Genomic DNA, 19,374 nt, shown 5'->3' with positions numbered 1-19,374 from the left:
AAGTCATCCTTAAAATATTACATGAAAGTATTTCACCATGTAGTATTTACAGTATTTCTTTTTAATATTTATTTTTATTTTTAAAAACAAATTATAATTTTTATCAGCTTTATTGAGGTATAATTGACAGACAAAACTGTACATATTTTTTTAAGATTTATTTATTTTAGAGAGAGAGAGCATGCACGTGCACACACAAGAGGGTAGGGGCAGAGGGAGAGAGAGAAGCTCAAGCAGACTCCCTGCTGGGTGGGGACCTGGACACAGGGCTCTATCCCATGACCCTGAGATCAAGACCTGAGTAGAAATCAAGAGGGGGGCATTCAACCGACTAAGCCACCCAGATGCCCCTAAAATTGTACATAATTAAAGTGTATGGCATAATGATTTGATATATGTATACATTGTGAAATGATTACTACAATCAGGTTAACTCATCCATCACCTCACATACTTAAATTTTGTGTGAGTGTGTGAATGTGTATTGAGAACACTTAAAATGCACTCAGCAAATTTCAATCATACAACACAGTATTACTATAGTCACCATACCATATATCTTACCTTTTTTTCTCAATTCAAACTACTTTTTAATTTCTCCTTTGAGTTCTTTGATTCATGAGTCTCTTAGAATATGACTTTTTTTTTTTTTAAGATTTTATTTATCTATTTGACAGAGAGAGAGACAGCCAACGAGAGAAGGAACACAGGCAGGGGGAGTGGGAGAGGAGGAAGCAGGCTCCCAGCAGAAAAGCCTGATGTGGGGCTCAATCCCAGAATGCTGGGATCACACCCTGAGCTGAAGGCAGACCCTTAATGACTGTGCCACCCAGGAGCCCCTAGAATATGACTTTTAAAAAACTTTATATTTTGATTTAATTTTAGACCCAGAAGTTGCAGAAATAACACGAGTTCCTGTGTACCTTTCAGCCAGCTTTAAACTATTTTATCAAAAGCAGGAAAGTGCCATTGATAATATACCTTTAACCATAGATCTTATTTGGATTTCACCAGTCTTACAAGCACTCTTTTTGTGTGTTTATGGTATAGTTCTGTGATATTTGCTACATGTATAGATTCATGTGACCACCACCACAATCAGGGCACAGAAGTGTGCCATCACCTCAGAAAATTCCTTGTACTGCCCCTTCCTAGTCACACACTCACTTTTACCCTAACTCCTATCAAACTTCTCATCCTTGAACATGTTATATTTCTTTTCTACACAGTTGTTGTGGCCCTTTTAAATGCTCTTTAATAGAGTTTTTTAAAGAATTTTTTTAAAAAGATTTTATTTTCTCTTTTTTTTAGAGTGGGGGAGGGGCAAAGGGAGAGAGAATCTTAAGCAGGCTCCACACCCAGCGTGGAGCCTCACTGGGGGCTCGATCTCACAACCCTGGGATCATGACCTGAACCAAAATCAAGAGTCAGATGCTTAACCATCTGAGCCACCCAGGTGCCCCTAAAGATTTTATTTTTAAGTAATCTCTTTTACCCAGCATGGGGCTTGAACCTACAACCCCAAGATCAAGAGTTGCATGCTCAAACAACTGAGGCTGCCAGGCACCCCTCTTTAATACAGTTTTAATATTTTGTTATTAAGGATCTTAGACTCTTAGGTACTGCTTTGTGAGATTAATTTTTGTACACTTTTTGCTTTGTTGATAATGTAAAAGTATGTTTTTTAATAGTTTCCTATCTTGTTACTGCCAGTTCACGCAAAATAACTGGTCTTTCTAGCTCCTTTCTCTCTTTCTGACTTCTATCTCTTCAACTTTTTTTTTTTTACTCTCTTCCCATCTCTTTGTCAGAGGGAAAAACTTATCTTTCCTTTACTCATGAAGAGCAGTTTTCTGATTTCTTCTGATGCTTTCTATCTCCTAATAGTATTCCTGTAAATCCTCACCCACCATTAGTAGGCTTATCAAAGTAAATTCCCAGACTGATTTCTGCCTGACAGAAATTCTCTCCTTATTTCAAAAACTGTTTAAGAGGAGCGCCTGGGTGGCTCAGTCACTAAAGTGTCTGCCTTTGGCCTGGGGTTTGATCCCAGGGTCTTGGGATCGAGCCCCACATTGGGCTCCCTGCTCTGCTGGGAGCCTGCTTCTTCCTCTCTCCCACTCCCCCTGCTTGTGTTCCCTCTCTAGCTGGCTGTATCTCTCTCTGTCAAATAAATAAATAAAATCTATTTAAAAAAATGTTTAAGAAAATAGTTTTAAGGGGGCGCTTGGGTGGCACAGCGGTTAAGCGTCTGCCTTCGGCTCAGGGCGTGATCCCGGTGTTCTGGGATCGAGTCCCACATCAGGCTCCTCCACTATGAGCCTGCTTCTTCCTCTCCCACTCCCCCTGCTTGTGTTCCCTCTCTCGCTGGCTGTCTCTATCTCTGTCGAATAAATAAATAAAAAAATCTTTAAAAAAAATAGTTTTAGAGGCACCTGGGTGGCACAGCGGTTGGGCGTCTGCCTTCGGCTCAGGGCGTGATCCTGGCGTTGTGGGATTGAGCCCCGCATCAGGCTCCTCTGCTGTGAGCCTGCTTCTCCCTCTCCCACTCCCCCTGCTTGTGTTCCCTCTCTTGCTGGCTGTCTCTCTCTCTCTGTCAAATAAATAAATAAAATCTTGAAAAAAAAATAGTTTTACCTAAAAAACTACTCCAGAAAATTTACAGTTATTGGAACAGAGACTTTAATAATTAAAGAAAAAAACATGAAACATAATACTATATAAAAGCTACTGGAGGGGCGCCTGGGTGGCACAGCGGTTAAAGCGTCTGCCTTCGGCTCAGGGCGTGATCCCGGCGTTATGGGATCGAGCCCCACATCAGGCTCCTCCGCTGTGAGCCTGCTTCTTCCTCTCCCACTCCCTGCTTGTGTTCCCTCTCTCGCTGGCTGTCTTTCTCTGTCAAATAAATAAATAAATAAAATCTTTAAAAAAAAAAAAGCTACTGGAAGGCTGCACTGGCTGAAATAGCAACTATTTTGGTAGTTCATGAAGTTTTTTTTTTTTTTTTTTAAGATTTTATTGTATTTATTCGACAGAGATAGAGACAGCCAGTGAGAGAGGGAACACAAGCAGGGGGCGTAGGAGAGGAAGAAGCAGGCTCATAGCAGAAGAGCCTGATGTGGGGCCCGATCCCATAATGCCGGGATCACGCCCTGAGCCGAAGGCAGACGCTTAACCGCTCTGCCACCCAGGCGCCCCAGTTCATGAAGTTCTTAGAACTGATGGATTATCTTACTTTTAAAACCTGAAATTCAGCAGTGAAATTCTGCATTTCTGAAAAATAATAAGATATTGTAACACACACTTCTAAAATAATTTTTAAAACCTGTAATTAACCCTAGAGGCGGAAAAAAGAAGGTAATTGTATTAAACATAATCCAATTTGATTATAAGAGCTATTTTCAAAAGTTGTGTTTAGTGATGATAAGAATCTTTATTATGTTAATGCTCCATAGGGAAAGACTGAAATAAATGATTCAAATAACCGGTAAAAACCTTTGGGAGAAGAGGACAAAGAAAGGGAAAGCAGCTAAGATGAGTGAGCACATGCAGCTAAACCTGGGGTGCATGAAGGAGGAGCAGGAATGTAAAACCGAGGTAGATGGTCAAAGTGAACAACTAATTTTCAGATTCAAGGACAGATCATCCTAATAGAATTGAAAAAGGGAGACTTTGGCAGACTATGGTTGAAAATAATTAGGTTAAAGGATTGTAATAGATACTTCCATCTGTATATGGCTTCATATTTCTCCACATATGCAATCTCTCTGTAAGGGAGGCAGTTATGTTTAAAAGCAAAGGATTTGGGATTAGGTGACTTGGGTTGAGATTCCAATTCTAACACTTAAGGCTAGGAATAAATAGGATGAGTGAGCAACATGATCTCTTAGAGTTTCAGCGTCTGCCTCAGTAAAATGCATATAATGGTAGTACCCACTTCAAGGGTGGCTTTGAGGATATATTGGGACAATTCACATAAAGTAGTAAGCCTTCATTAAACAATATTAGCTACTATCATAATCAAAGATAACCCACTTTATTGTTAAGAAATGTTGTCACTTGAGGTAGAAATAAAGTATGCCAACCCCTGGCTTCCCCAGTTGGCTCATTTTTGTATCTCTGCTATTCCTGGTCAGGACAAGAAATAGATAAAAATCCCCATATCTACCAGGGTGTGGTAAAGATATCATCTGGGGGCACCTGGCTGGGTCAGTCGGTAGAGCATATGACTTTTTTTTTTTTTTTTAAGATTTCATGTATTTATTTAAGAGAGAGAGCATGAGCGCACAAGAAGAGGGAGAAGCAGGCAGAGGGAGAAGCAGGCTCCCCACTGAGCAGGGAGCCCGATGTGGGACTCAATCCCAGGACCCTAGATCATGACCAGAGCTGAAGGCAGACACTTAACCAACTGAGCCACCCAGGTGCCCAATCATATGACTCTTGATCTCAGAGTTGTAAGTTTGAGGCCCACATTGGGTGTAGAGATTTCTTTAAAATAAAAAAATGAGATACCATCTGGTCTCTGCTTCTGAACTCTGAGCTTATAAACTTACATCCTCTAAGCTCCAGCCTTTCCCTGTATCTGTCCATCCCTGTGAGTGGGTGATGCCCCCACTTGCCCCCAGCTTCTGATTTCTGCTGCTGACATGGCACCTTTCCTTGAATGTAAGCCGTTTCTTTGATACCCATCAACCTGCGGAGCGTATGCTAGCCTGCCCCTGTTCCCACAGAGGTTAAACCTGTGCCTCCAGTTATCAGTTTCTAACACTTCATCAGCTGGATCACTGCTCTCCTAATATTGATTTTCAGTTCCTCCTAGATTCCCTTGCTGTTCTTCATCAACAGCTACATTGGAAGTCCTTGAGTACTAATTTGATCTGGAACACCCTTCAGTTTTCCCTGACCATTTGGATGGTGCTAACCTGCTCCTTCAGCCTGCCCTATGCTCCTGTCAATTCTGTTTATTCTTGCTTCTGACACCTCACCTTTCCCTTTCCAACTAGTTAGTATTTCCCAGGATGCCTCAAAACCAAGTGAGTCTGAGTTGTGGTATAGAAAGCATGGATTGGGTGCCTGGCTGTCTCACTTGGAAGTGCATGCAGCTCCTGATCTCGGGGTCATGACTTTGAGCTCCACATTGGGTGTAGAGATTACTAAAAATAAATAAGCTTTAAAAAAAAAAGGAAGGATAGAAATATTTCATAAGAAATTGAGGCTTCCATGTCATATGGCTCAACAGCATTAACTGTCCTACTTATTTGTTGCACAGGTTTACTATGAAATGAGAGTCTGTACACAAAGCATGTTTTAAACTATAAATTGTAAATTATAGTGATAATAGGCAGATGTTCCTCTTTTGTTGCCAGCTATCCCTTCCTTTCCCTTTCTAGTCCTGTCTTTGCTTCCTTGACATGGCTACCTCATTGTATGTCTTCTCTCTCACTTTTATTCCCTTTTCCTCTTTCTTTCTTATCTTCTACTCCCTCCACACACGCCCCCCCCTCGCCTCCCACAATTTCCCGTATACTATTATTTTTTCATCCAATAGACTACTTTTCTCTCTGGGAAGTCAGTACCTCTTTGACACTGGTTTTCACACTAGTTCCCATCTTCTACCTAATGATGAACTTCTGTGCCCTCCCAAAAGTACTTGCTCATGATGGAATGGGACAAGTCAAGGCTTGGAAATTCATACAATGAAAATAAATGCTAATCTAAAAAGAGTGAAACTGATCTTTATGTGTTGATATGGAAAGATATCCAAAAAAACATGATTAGGTAAACACAAGATACAGAAAAATGCATATAGAAGTATTCAAGTTATGTAAATAAAAAGACACACAAGTTCTTAAGTATTACATTTGTTGTGGGGAAGACTAGAATAAACAAACTGACGCCTTTTTAGAGGCTTTTGAAAGAGTCCAGGTATTTTGACCCAGCAATTCCACTTTTATTAATAGACATTTTATACTGAAGGAATATTGTATAATTATTGCAACTTACTTATTGCAACATTTCAATAGCAAAAAATGGAAACAATACTAGTGTCCAATATTAAGAAATTAGGTAAATCATGGAATATCCACAAAAAGATATAAAGTACAGTTATTAAATTTATATTTTTGAAATATACTTAAAGACGTGGGAAATATAATAACACATTTTGAAACAAAAACAGAAATTTATAAAACAGTTTACAGAAGGATTTTAATTTTGCTTATGTGTAATTTACATTTGCATAGACAAATAATGAAGGAAATACAGGTAAATATTTTGAGTGAACATAACTGAGGTTAAGGGAGTTTTTTTTTTTTTTTTAAAGATTTTATTTATTTATTTGACAGAGATAGAGACAGCTAGCGAGACAGGGAACACAAGCAGGGGGAGTGGGAGAGGAAGACAGGCTCATAGCAGAGGAGCCTGATGTGGAGCTCGAACCCATAACGCCGGGATCACGCCCTGAGCCGAAGGCAGACGCTTAACCGCTGTGCCATCCAGGCGCCCCAAGGGAGTTTTTTTTTTTTTTTTAAGATTTTTATTTATTTATTTGACAGAGAGCAAGAGAGCACAAGCAGGGGGAGCAGCAAAGGGAGAGGGAGCAGCAGGCTTCCTGCCAAACAGGGAGCCTGATGCGGGGCTCAATCCCAGGACACTGGGATCATGACCTGAGCCAAAAGTAGACTCTTAACCAACTGGGCTGCCCAGGCACCCTGAGGTTAAGAGGGTTTCTACTGTCTTCTCTGTCCTCTCTCCATTTTCCAAATGTTAAAATTCTTCTATAATAACAGAGAAAGTAGAGAATGTTATTAAAATAATATAATAAAATAATACATTTTTTGAAAAATTAGTGGGTTCAATTGAGCTTGGTTTTTTAGAGAACAGGAAATTTTACCCTTTTTTTTTTTTTTAACCTCATGGCTCTTTTCTACATTTATAGAACTCTGTCCATCTACATATCCACCTGCCTACCTACCTATCATCTGCCTATCTGTCATCTACATTGGCCTATCTATCCATCATCTGTAGTGACCTTCCTCAGCTGAGCTTTGAACAGTTTGTTCTGTTTTGTGTTTCCTCTTGTTTAGTTAATAGCTCTTACTCTTATGACTTCTGCCAGTCTTGTTGAGTAGACTTGGTATGTTCTTTGTAGAGAAGGCACATAGAATTTTTCCAATAAGAGTATCATTACTGTAATTCCTTACCTCTCCAAGTGTAAACTGCTTCAATGCTGTATTTTGTTTAAATGTAGGACCACTCTTATATGCTTTTTTTTTTTTTTAAAGATTTTATTGATTTATTTGACAGAGATAGAGACAGTCAGTGAGAGAGGGAACACAAGCAGGGGGAGTGGGAGAGGAAGAAGCAGGCTCTCAGCAGAGGAGCCTGACGCGGGGCTCGATCCCCGAACGCCGGGATCACGCCCTGAGCCGAAGGCAGACGCCCAACCGCTGTGCCACCCAGGCGCCCCTCTTATATGCTTTTGAGTAATGATGCATTATAAAGCACATTTAGCTTAGAATTTCGTAGGTAGCATGCAACTACCTACACTAAGAATTTGTTTAGCTTAGAATTTCGTAGGTAGCATGCAACTACTACACTAAGTAGTTCATATTTATTCAAATTAAACATGGAAGTTAAATTCAGTCCTGGAAGATAAATTCTTCCACTCATCCAGATTGGTATTAGTAAAAACCATTTGGAAAAGAAATCTGTTGCTCAAAGAAGCAATTTTATTTTCCCAAAAGAGATAAGATTGGTAATCAAAATATTGGTATCAATAACAATGATTTTAGTGCAATCTGTGCTCATAAATCATTTTCATTCCTAAATATTCCTTTACTCCATTACTTGCTAATACATCTAGATGCCATTGTATTCACTGTTCTTTCACCTTATTAGTAATAGCATTTTTACCTGAGACTAAGTACATTATTTTCTAAGGTGTGATTGCTTAAGAATTAGATGCTCTCTGGGGCGCCTGGGTGGCTCAGAGTCAGCAACCAACTCTTGATTGCAGTTCAGGTAATGATCTCAGGTCATGAGATGGAGCCTGGTGTCAGGCCTGTGTTGGACTCTGTGCTCAGTGGGGAATCTGCTTCTTTTCCTCTCCCTCTGCCCTCTCCCCCTCCCATGCTCTCTCTCTCTCTCTCTCTCAAATAAAAAAAAAAATAATTAGATGCTCCCTTAACTATGTTTTCATGGCATTTTCTTCATATAGCCATTAGTGCAGAAATGGTTTTCTAAGTGTATGTCACACCCAACTGTAAACCCCTCAAAATTAGAAGTCATGCTTTATGCATTTTTTTAAAGATTTATTTATTTGAAAGAGAGAGAGAGAGAATGGGGGTGGGTAGGGACAGAGGGAAAGGCAGAGAGAGAATCCTCGAACAGACTCCCTGCTGAGCGTGCAGCCAGATTCCCTCCATCTCACAACCCTGAGATCATGACCAGAGCCAAAATCAAGATTTGGATGCTTAACCAACTGAGCCACCCAGGTGCCCCAGAAGTCACGCTTTATTTATTTTTATTTCCCCACACTTAGGATAGTACTTGGTACAAAGTAAGCAATCAATAAGTGATTTTTATGATTGAAGATAAGGGCAGATGATAAGCATAGCCACTCAGTGAAAACAAATCAAGCAGTGGTTGAATCTGAAACTCTTTCTAATATTATTGTAATGAAAGAATTTCAAGTATGTAAAACTTTTATCTTACTGACTAATCCTGGGAAGCATTTTGTATAGATTTATGTTTCTAATCCTCTAGTTCACTAGAAATGGGAGAAAACTTAAAGGTAGAAACATTTTTTAGAGCTTATATGTTTTATTTTAATTAATTTTTCCTAAATGGAAATACATATTAATATCTTCAAGAGATATTTTCAACTTTTAGAAACAAAAAGTAAGTCACATTAAAATGCAGATCTTTGGGGCGCCTGGGTGGCACAGCGGTTAAGCGTCTGCCTTCGGCTCAGGGCGTGATCCCGGCGTTACAGGATCGAGCCCCACATCAGGCTTCTCCGCTGTGAGCCTGCTTCTTCCTCTCCCACTCCCCCTGCTTGTGTTCCCTCTCTCGCTGGCTGTCTCTATCTCTGTTGAATAAATAAATAAATAAATCTTAAAAAAAATAAAATAAAATGCAGATCTTTCTTGTATCACCCCAACAAAAAGTTGCCTATTTATCTCTGATTATTATTCTGAGTTGAAGTTAATGGTATTTCTACCAAGGGGTTATGTATTCTGTATGCAATAAAGAGTGTAACTTTGTTTTCATATATTTTACTTTCTTCTGGCTTTTGTTTGTTTTGTGTTACTAATACAAAGTAGTTAGGAATTTAGTTAAGAATTGAGATTTTTTGCCTGGACCAAGTGGTTCATTACTAGACACAATTTAAGAGTCAACTAAAGACCACTAGTAGGGTTTGCCTTTGTGTTATGGTGTGGGGAAATCCTTCTGTGGAAGGTAGAACATTGGCTTACCATATTCTAAATCCCTGTGAAAATGTTACCTTACATGAAAAATGGGACTTTGCAAATGTGATTAAGTTAAGCATATTGAGATGGAAAGAATTTCCATGTGAATAATCACGAGAGTCCTTACATGTAAAAGAAGGCAGGAGAGGCAGAGGCAGACTTGAAGATGCTGCTCTGCTGGTTCTGAAGATGGAGGAAGAGAACAGAGTGAAGAGTGAAAGCACGGGGGTGGTCTCTTAAGGTTAGAAAAGGTGAGAAAATACATTCTCCTCTGGAGCCTCCATGAAGGAATGAAGCATTGCTCACAGCTCAATTTTAGCCTAGTAAGAATCATTTTGGACTTCTGACTTTCAGAACTGTAAGATAATAGTTTTGCATTTTTTTTTAATTTGAAAAGAATGTATTACTTGCCATCCATAAAATGGAGCTTTACACACTCACAGCTAATGAACAAAATCCTACACTACCCTATTTGCATTGTTTTAAGCCACTAAATGGGTGGTAATTTGTTACAGCAGCAAAGCAAACTAATACATTTCCCTTAGGCTTTTCTATATACATGATATTATTGGTAAATAAAAAGTCCGTCTGTTGGAAACCGGCCCCCCCAAGTCAGGCAGGCCAGAGACAGCTGCATGGGATCAGTTTAGCTAGTCTGACCAGTTAGTGTTCATTAGTCTGGCCAGGGTGATTGGTGACCAGTGAGAATATGTGACATGTAAGGTCAATGACAAACTGACTCAGGCAAACAGAACAGGATGCCTTGGAAAGAATGAGTGACCTGAGGCATATCCTTAAGAGTCAGATGACCCAAACAGAGTAGCCTTGAGAGTAAATGCCCAATAAGACATGAGAAAGACAAGGCAGGAAATGGTACTCTGCTAATTCATGTATCATGTGTTCTAGGTTTGACACGAAATGAGAAAGAATGAGGATAGGGGTTCTATCAGCGAAAGAATACAGTTTGATTATTTCATGGGCTACGCATTACAGAGCATAAAAAGGAAGGTCATATACAGAAACAGCATATATTGAAAAATTAGGCAGTCATTAAAAATATTTTCAACACAGACAAAATCGAAAGACAATAAACTAAGAAAAACATTTGCCTTATTTATTATGTGTTGAGCTTTCAAAAGCTGACTGAGAATCAAGGGAATACATACTCGATTCAGGCTGTTGCAACAGAGAGAATATGCAACGGCAGTGTTTCCTAGAAAACGGGAAACACGAGGAATTGTATATATCAAAGAAACAAAGTGGCAGAGTGCCAATTAAAAGTTTGGTGACTAATCAGGCAGGTGCTGCAATTTTTCAGAAAAGGTGGGAGGGGTGAGGGGAGGTGGGTGTGGAGAGAAAGAGAGAGAGAGAGAGGAGGGTGGGGAGAGAGATGGGGATAGAGAGATGGAGCGAGAGAGAAAAAAAAAGAACAGGAGGTGGAGGGAGAAAGGGAGGGAGATTTGGCCTGTTTTAGTCCATTACATCTTGCTCTTAGAATTGTTAACTCAAAGAGGGAATTGAGAGGAATGGATTAGTCTCTCAGTACCAGGGAGCACCGGGGTCAGAGAAGAAAATTTCACATTTCTCCACATAGGCAAAAGATAAGTATATTTGCTATATGAAGATAAAGAAATTCTTTATAACTCTTTCTGTGTGTTTCTTTGTAAGGGAAAACACCTCCTGCTGTAATAAATAAACTCTGAAATTTCAGTGGCTTTTAACACAATAAAGCATATTTCTTTCTCACAAAACACTTCAAAACCATTGTTCTTGGTGGGCAGCTCTCCTGTAAGTAAGTGATTTAGTGTCTCAGGATCCTTCTTTCTTGTAATGTTTTCAGCATGTGACCCCCACGGTCTCCTTGGGGGTCATTTCCTGCCATCTATCTTGGAGAGGAAAAGAGCGTTGGAGGATCACAAAAGGGAGGTTTTTATGGGCCAGGCTAAAAGCAGTCTGTATCACTTCTATGAACCTTCCATTGGCCAGAATTTGGACATACAACTATCCTTGAAGTGCAAGGATGGCTGGGAAATGTAATTTAGCTGGGTTTTTAGGAGGAAAAGGGAATGGGTTTGATCAATCAATAAAATTTTAAATTAAACCCATAAATGAAATTTTTAAGTGGTAATAAAAAAGATGAACTCCCCAGTGGAAAAATGGCCAATACCAAGGACTAATAAAAATATTCAATAATATTCAGAATCATTAAGGATAAAGTTAAATAAGTTACAAAAAAACCCTACCTTTTTTTTTTTTTTTAAGATTTTATTTATTTATTTGACAGAGAGACAGCCAGTGAGAGTGGGAACACAGCAGGGGGAGTGGGAGAGGAAGAAGCAGGCTCATAGCAGAGGAGCCTGACGTGGGGCTCGATCCCAGAACGCTGGGATCACGCCCTGAGCCAAAGGCAGATGCTTAACGACTGTACCACCCAGGCACCCCCAAAAAACCTACCTTTCATATTAAACTATCAATATTAAAAATAATGGTCCATGTTATTTTCCTAAGCTGCTGAGAAATGGAGAATCCCAGTCACCACAGTGAGGGTAAAAAATGGTTTTCAAGTCCTAGAGGGCAACTGACAATACACCCCCAAAGATTTTTACATGTGTATAGTCTCTGATCTAGCCTTCCCGTTAAAAAAATTAATCAGGAATAAGTATCAGAAAAGTGTTCAAAGATTGACTGAAGTCATCCTCAACTTCTGTCTTTCATACACTACATGAAATCCATCAGGAAATCATGTTAGATTGACCTTCATAATATATCCAGAATCTGACCTCTTCTTTTCACCTTTACTCCTTCTTCTAATTTTAACACAAGTAGCCATTGTGATCCTTTCAAAACCTATATCATATCAAGTCCTTCCTCTATGCTAGGTCTCCAAGAGCTCCAAAGTTTTCTCATCTCAGAGGAAAAGCCAAACTGGCTGCCTATGATCCGCCCCACCCAGGTTAAAGGCAAACTTCTCTGATCTCATCTCTTACTCCTCCGCCCCACCCCCCAAATCCCCAGCTCACTTTGCTCAGGCTGCACAGGCTTCCTTACTGTGCCCGCATATGCCAAGTGTGTTCCCTCCTCAGGACCTTGCTGTTCACTGTCCATATCTTTGCTCAGATATCAGTGAAGCCTACCTAGTTCCTCCATGCGAGAAGGCAATATGCCCCCTCCATCTCTCTCTCCTATTTCCCCTTATGCTACTTGATTTCTCCCCCATAACATTTACCACCATCTGATGCATTATATAACCTTGTTCAACTGAGTGTTACCCATCTTATGTTGTAATGAGGTAAGGGGTTCTGTAACCCCTAGAACAGTGCCTGGCACATAGAAGGCATTCAGTAAATATTTGCTTAATGAATGAATAAAATACTGCTAAAATTCTGAAACATCAAAAAAAAAAATAGAGGCCTGGTTACATAAAATGGGGTGATGCAGTGAAGGGTCAGGCAGTTAGATAAGAGAATCAAAAGCCTAGATGTGCAGAAAATAAAACTAGAATGTGGTTTTGTATTTCATAGGAGGAAACTCTGGGAATACCAATTTCTAAAGAGGTAACAGTTATTTTTCTTACCCAACTGGTTTCTGAAACCATAGGAATGGGAAGTTTCCTTGTGTTTTACATTTATCAACTGCTTGTCTGGTCTCAAATGGGTTTTTCTGTGAACATGGGTGTCTCCAAGCGCTAAAAGGATTTTTAAAAAGCCAGCTTATTCTTTGCAGATTGCATTAGTCTGCTGGAATGGCCATAAGAAAATGCCACAGACTGCTTGGTTTAAACAGCAGAAATTTATTTTCTCACAGTTCTGAAAGATGAAGTCCCAGATAAGGGCTCGATTTCTGGTGAGGGCTCTCTTTCCAGCTTGCAGATGGCAGCCTCCTCTCTCTGTCCTCAGCTGGGCTTTCCTCAGAGCTGATTCATTGAAAGAGAGAGGCTGAGAGAGAGCAAGCATATGTGAGTGAGCACAAGCTCTCTCGTGTCTCCTTTTATACAGACAGCAACCCTGTTGGATTAGGGCCCCACTGTTATGACCTTATTTAACTTTAATTACCTCTCAAATGCCCTATCTCATTTTTGCAGTCTCAGCATTTAGTACTAGATACTTGCATTTTTTAGTCAAAAATGTTTTAATCAAGGAAAGCTTGGATTTGGGGCAGCAGTTATATATTTTCCCATATCTATCTATCTATCTATCTATCTATCTATCTATCTATCTATCTATCCATCCATCCATTCATCTATACATCCATCCAAGTTATTAAACAAACTTAACTCAGTGAGGCACAAATTAAGAAATAGTTATAGTTTCCTCCAAATGCTGCCCCTAACATGGCCATTTTAAATCCCCCCTTGCCTCCTATACCTTATCACCTCTGGGGTGGATTCTCTAACTTCCTGGTCAATTTCAGTGATTAAAAATCCATTCAGTTTATGACTCTAATTTCATATCCAAATTAAATATTTCCTTTTTTTCTGTCATCTGCTAGCATTGTGGTTTGAAGGACCTGAAATGAGGAGGGAATATGGGCTTCTCTTCTTTCTCATTTTTTTTTTTACCTTGGGAGAAAGAATGTAGTTTACCTCTGGGCTTCAGATCCTTCCTTCCTTTTCTAGCTCCAAGCTTCTCCAGGGAGTGGACACAGGGAGGAGTTAGAGGGTTCAAGCGGCCATCGCTGTAGCCTTCCTTGGGCTGTCGGCACTAACTGGCCGTTTGGACCCACACTACCTGGCCATTGAAAATGGTCTCTCCATTGCAGGTATTCAGATACTGGATTTCCAGAGGAGGCACAAATATGAGTTTTTTTGTTTTGTTTTGTTTTTTTAAGGCGGCTTTATTTTTAAAGTAATTTCTACACCCTTCATGGGGCTCAAACTCCCAACCCCGAGATCAAGAGCTTCATGCTCCACCGACTGAGCCAGCCAGGCGCTCCTCATGTGAGTTCTTTAGGGACCTTCCCAGTCCACAGTGTCCTGTTTGAATTCTTCCGACTCTCCTCAGCTCTTGCACTCAGTGGTATACCCCATGGGCTCTTGTCGCTAGGGGATTTTTTTGCCCCGCAGTTATTTTTTTGTGTTGGTGCCAACATGCTGGCATAAGCCAGCTAGTCCTGTGGTGCTCACTTGGCCTACCAGAAACTCATGTTCTCATCAAAGCAGAGGTGATCGCCAAGCTACACCATAAGACTTTGTTTGTCCTGCCATCTATCACCAATTCTTTTTTTCCTGTTCATACAGACTTTAGGAAAATGGACTAGCCTGTGTCCTAATTTGAAGTACAGCTAGAAAATGAAGTGCTGGTTTTCCTTTTATGCAGGTACCCCCAAACTTTGCAAGTAATTCTCTTAGAGCCTTTCCCACCTGGCTTTCTGGAAAACGGTAAGGAAAAGCCACAGCAGAAATTCCTAGTCCAACAATATACGACTCCAATAATTCCCATGTTTCTCCTCCTTCTTGGCTTATATGGATTCGGGGTCACTGTGGTTATTGAGGGACCAGTTCTGCTGATTTAGCACGTGCAAGTACTGATTGCTTCTTTCTCCTCAGCTTGGACCCTGGCTCAGTTTTGGGTCAACAGGGAAAGTTCTATACAAGTTCAGATTACCTATCCTCTACAGAGCTTTGCATTTCACTCTTCTCTTTTGGAGGGTGCTTATAGAGCTTGTGTCTTACTTTACACTTATTAGCATCCTATGAGATGTAGGATAGCTGTCCCCCATTTTGCTGATGAAACAGACAGTGACAGGCAATCTAGGACTAATTAATTGAAAACAAATTCTTCTGTAACTGTAGTCACGTCTGCAACCCTCCTCAATTGTTTTTGCAAAATGTTGCACCTTTTACAACTCCAGAACATGGCCTTGTTCTTTCTGTTATAACTTTGTCTGCTGGAGAAGTAAACAAAAACCCTTGGAGCTGAAGGTAAAGCTCTTTACCCCAGGCATAGTAGAGTACTCATTCTTCAAGCTTCCCTCACCTAAAAACCAGTGTCTTGCCTTCCCAAGCCATGCAATGTTTAAGGGGCATTTGTATTACATTCTGCATTATTATACATATTACATTACTATATTACATTTGTGAAATCTAAATCCCTGTTTCCTTGGACCTGACAGTGTTCCTCAAAGTTTTTTATTTTTTTTTATTTTTTATTTTTAAAAAATATTTTATTTATTTATTTGACAGAGATAGAGACAGCCAGTGAGAGAGGGAACACAAGCAGGGGGAGTGGGAGAGGAAAAAGCAGGCTCATAGCAGAGGAGCCTGATGTGGGGCTCGATCCCAGAACGCTGGGATCACGCCCTGAGCCAAAGGCAGATGCTTAACCGCTGTGCCACCCAGGCGCCCCTCAAAGTTTTTTAGGCATTTCCAAAAGGCCTGGTAAACTTTATGCTGAAATACCACCTGCTCAGGCCTGCTGAGAGGCTCCAGAGTTCTTGCATTAGTGTGAAGACTACACACGGACATGCTAGCCTATATAACTGCAAGGTAAGGTAAATGAATTAGTGAATTAAAAATATAAACATACTCCAGGGGTGCCTGGCTGGTTCAGATGGCAGAATGTGTGACTCTTGATCTTGGGGTCATAAGTTCAAGACCCACATTGGGCTTAAAGCTTCCTTAAAAAGAATTATATATATAGATATAATATAGATATATAGATATAATATAGATATTATATGTATACACACACACACATATATAAATTTTATATATATGTAAACATACTCCAGACCATTGTACTTTTAGCTTAGTTCAGTGATGCTTATCCCCTGGTTTCCCTTCTAATAGAGTTAAAAGGGAGAGGGTAAAAAAGCTTATATTTATAGCTGCCAGGCACTGATAGTTATATTCCATACATTTTCTCTTTTAATTATCATATTCCATACATTTTCTCTTTTAATTATCATAAATACCCCACAAGGTATTATTTTCTTTGTTCTACAGATTAATTAGACAAACGAGGTATAGAGAAGTTAAGCTAACTTAACCAAGATCACCACTTAGAGGTACTGAATTCAAATGATAAAGAATTATATTCAACTATAATTGATTTCCAAGTGTGGGCTACCCCAACACAGAGGAGCAAGACTGAGAGATCAGGGTGACAGAGTGGAGGAAGCATTCTGATATGCACGGAGGAAAGCGTTATAACCATTACCATAAATATTTAATATGAACATACTTCATATCACATAGATATTCATAAAATATACTTGTTAGAAGGACTTTAACATTTCAATCTGAACTTCTTCCCAAAAGCATGGTGTTTCTCGAAGAACTCTCCTTTGTCCTTCTAAGTGCTTATCTTACATCGAATATTGTTTTAGCTGTGATAGGTCATTCTATAGTGACACCTCCCTGCATTCATGCCCATCTGTACGTGAACTCCCACACTTTCCATCAAGAGACTCAATTTATCCCTCTGCTCGCTTGAATGTGGCCTGGCCTTATGACTTGCTCTGACCAGTAGAAAGTGGTAGAAGTAACGCTGTACCTGTTCCAAAACTTGGGACTCCTGAGGCCTTGGCAGCATCTGCCTTTGCCCTCTGGGGAGCGCTATTCTGAGACTGCCAGGAATAAAGAAGCCCAGGATGAAAGTGAGTTTGGAGAGAGAGGCTCAGGCAACTCAGCTTTCTCAGCTGAGCTCAGTCTGCACCTGAGCCACCAGCTGAATGCATCTTTCTGAAAAATAATATTGTTGTTTTAATCCCTAAATTTTAGGATGGTGATTCTTCCAAAGCAATAGATAAGCCAGACAAAGTGGGACCAGAAGTACAAAATAATAGATTAATCCGACAGAAATTGGTAAAGTATAAAGCAAGAGAAGAATGTAACAGAAATTAGTATTCTAACAAAACCCAAAGCACATGGCAGCCGTCAGGGCCAGGCAGCAGGTGAATGCTGGAAAGGGTAGAGAGGGGAGGAAGGCAAGAGGGTTGTCTCTCTCCGTAGGAAAAGCAGGGAGAAAATTGCTATTGGAGACCAGAGGACAGAGGTGGACCAATTAACTGCTGCCTGTGGTACTTGGAAGGTAGTAAAGGTACCTAACGAACTTGCTGATTTCACTAACGTAATTCCCTTGTAGAGTACACACAGTAACAACCAGCTTCTTTTAGCTGCCTTTGATGGGAGGTGGCATTTTCTATTGCTGCCATAAAAAATTATAACAAACTCAGCAGCTTAAACGTATTATTTTATAGTTCTGTCAAAATCCAGAGACAGTAAAAATTAAAACCAGTTCGGTAAAATAGTATTTAGTTAGAGTTTATTGTACACAAAAGAATAGCTCATGAACGGGGTGCCTGGGTGGCTCAGTCTGTTAAGCGCCCAACTCTTGGTTTTCAGCTCAGGTCTTGATCTCAGGGTCCTGGGATCTAGCCTGGGGCAGGCTCCGTGCTCTGCAGGGAGTCCGCTTGAGGATTTCTCTCCCTCTTCCTCTGCTCCGGTGCCCCAAGTAAATAAATAAATCTTAAGAAACAAAAGAATAGTTCAGGACTGGCAGTCTTCAGATCCAACACTGAGATGAAGCTCGGAGACATGATGTTATTGGATGGCTTATAAAGTGGAAATGAGGAAGTTGCTTAACCTTTACAATTGAGTATCACAATGGAAGTTGACCATGAAAAGAGGCCTCTGATCCTCTAACTTTCTTTGGGCAGGAAGCAGGCTGAAGGAGATAGAAGAATATGGGAGAAGTGACATGGCTTGAGACCCCGAGCCTAGATCTGAAAAGGTACCACAGCTTCCACAATCACTCTCTCACCCTCTTCGAATACTGCTCTGAGACTACCAGGCATGTGAAGAAGCCTGGACTGGAAGACTATATGGAGAGACGGAGAGAGACAACCCTTCTGCCTTTGTCCCCCCCCCCCCCCCCCCCCCCCCCCCCCCTTTCCAAGCCCTCTCTGCTGAGCGAACCCCAAGCCAATCTGCAAGTTTAGTGAAGCTTTCTGCATATAAGCCCAGGCAAGACCAATAGAATAACCACACAACTAACCCATAGAATCATGAAAAATAACAAATCATGTTGCTTTAAGCCACTGTGTTGTGGTATGGCTCAGTAGTAGATAGCTAGAATTGTAGCTTAAGTAGCTGAAGTCAGTAGTAAGATGTAGCTTTGGGGCACCTAGGTGGCTCAGTTGGTTAAGTGCCTGCCTTCTGCCTTCAGCTCAGGTCATGATCCCAGGGTCCTGGGATCCAGCCCCGCGTTGGGCTTCCTGCTCTGCTTGGTGGGGAGCCTGCTTCTCCCTCTGCCTCTGCCCCCCAGCTTGTACTCTCTCTCTCACTTTCTATCTCAAATAAATAAATAAAATCTTAAAAAAAAAAGTTGTAGCTTTTACTAGCTCACACATCATCTGTTTATATTGTACTATTATTCCAAAAGACACATTACCTCATCCCCTGAGTAGAGATGGAAACATATTATAATCATAAAATGCCTTGGATTGAGATGAGTATTATTTAATGTTTATTGAGTAACCATAAGCTATTGTATTATTTTAAAACTAGAATGAAGTGATATTCACCTAGTAAAAGTTCTTCCTTTTTATGAAACTTCAAATTGCTGCAAATATAATCTCAATATACCCTCTACCTTTCCTAGTGTAAGTTCCATTAGCTGTGTCACCCTCTAATGAGTTCTGAAATGGTGAGAGAAGCCATATAAAGAACTAAAGAAAGAAACAAAATCCTTTTACCTGGGCTGTAGAGAAACCCTAGTTGTAGAGCTATAACAGAACAATAAAAACACTGGTCAGATGGCAAAACTGTCATCTTCATCAAAAAATCAAGGACTGCTCAATGTTTTTCCTGCTAACGATCTGCTGTAGTCAGATTCTGGTACTGTGCAGGATTTCCTCATACATGCCTTTGCTTATTTATTTGGCAAATATTTATCCAGTG

The 19,374-nt window shown here is 40.3% G+C and overlaps 1 long non-coding RNA gene across 1 annotated transcript in view; it reads left to right on the top strand.

Moving 5' to 3' along the window:
- The window catches only part of LOC100479724, a 31,289-nt gene extending 13,143 nt beyond the window's left edge, over positions 1 to 18,146 (top strand). Inside the window, exon 3 of the long non-coding RNA XR_854887.3 lies at positions 18,132 to 18,146. This is a non-coding gene — a long non-coding RNA (uncharacterized LOC100479724). The remainder of the gene's footprint in view (positions 1 to 18,131) is intronic.
- Positions 18,147 to 19,374: the final 1,228 nt, after the last annotated feature.

Source organism: Ailuropoda melanoleuca, chromosome 9, assembly GCF_002007445.2.
Source record: "Ailuropoda melanoleuca isolate Jingjing chromosome 9, ASM200744v2, whole genome shotgun sequence".
Classification (NCBI taxonomy): Eukaryota; Metazoa; Chordata; class Mammalia; order Carnivora; family Ursidae; genus Ailuropoda; species Ailuropoda melanoleuca.
The sequence above is the reverse complement of the archived record's forward strand: the minus strand, read 5'-3'. Positions and strand labels throughout refer to the sequence as shown.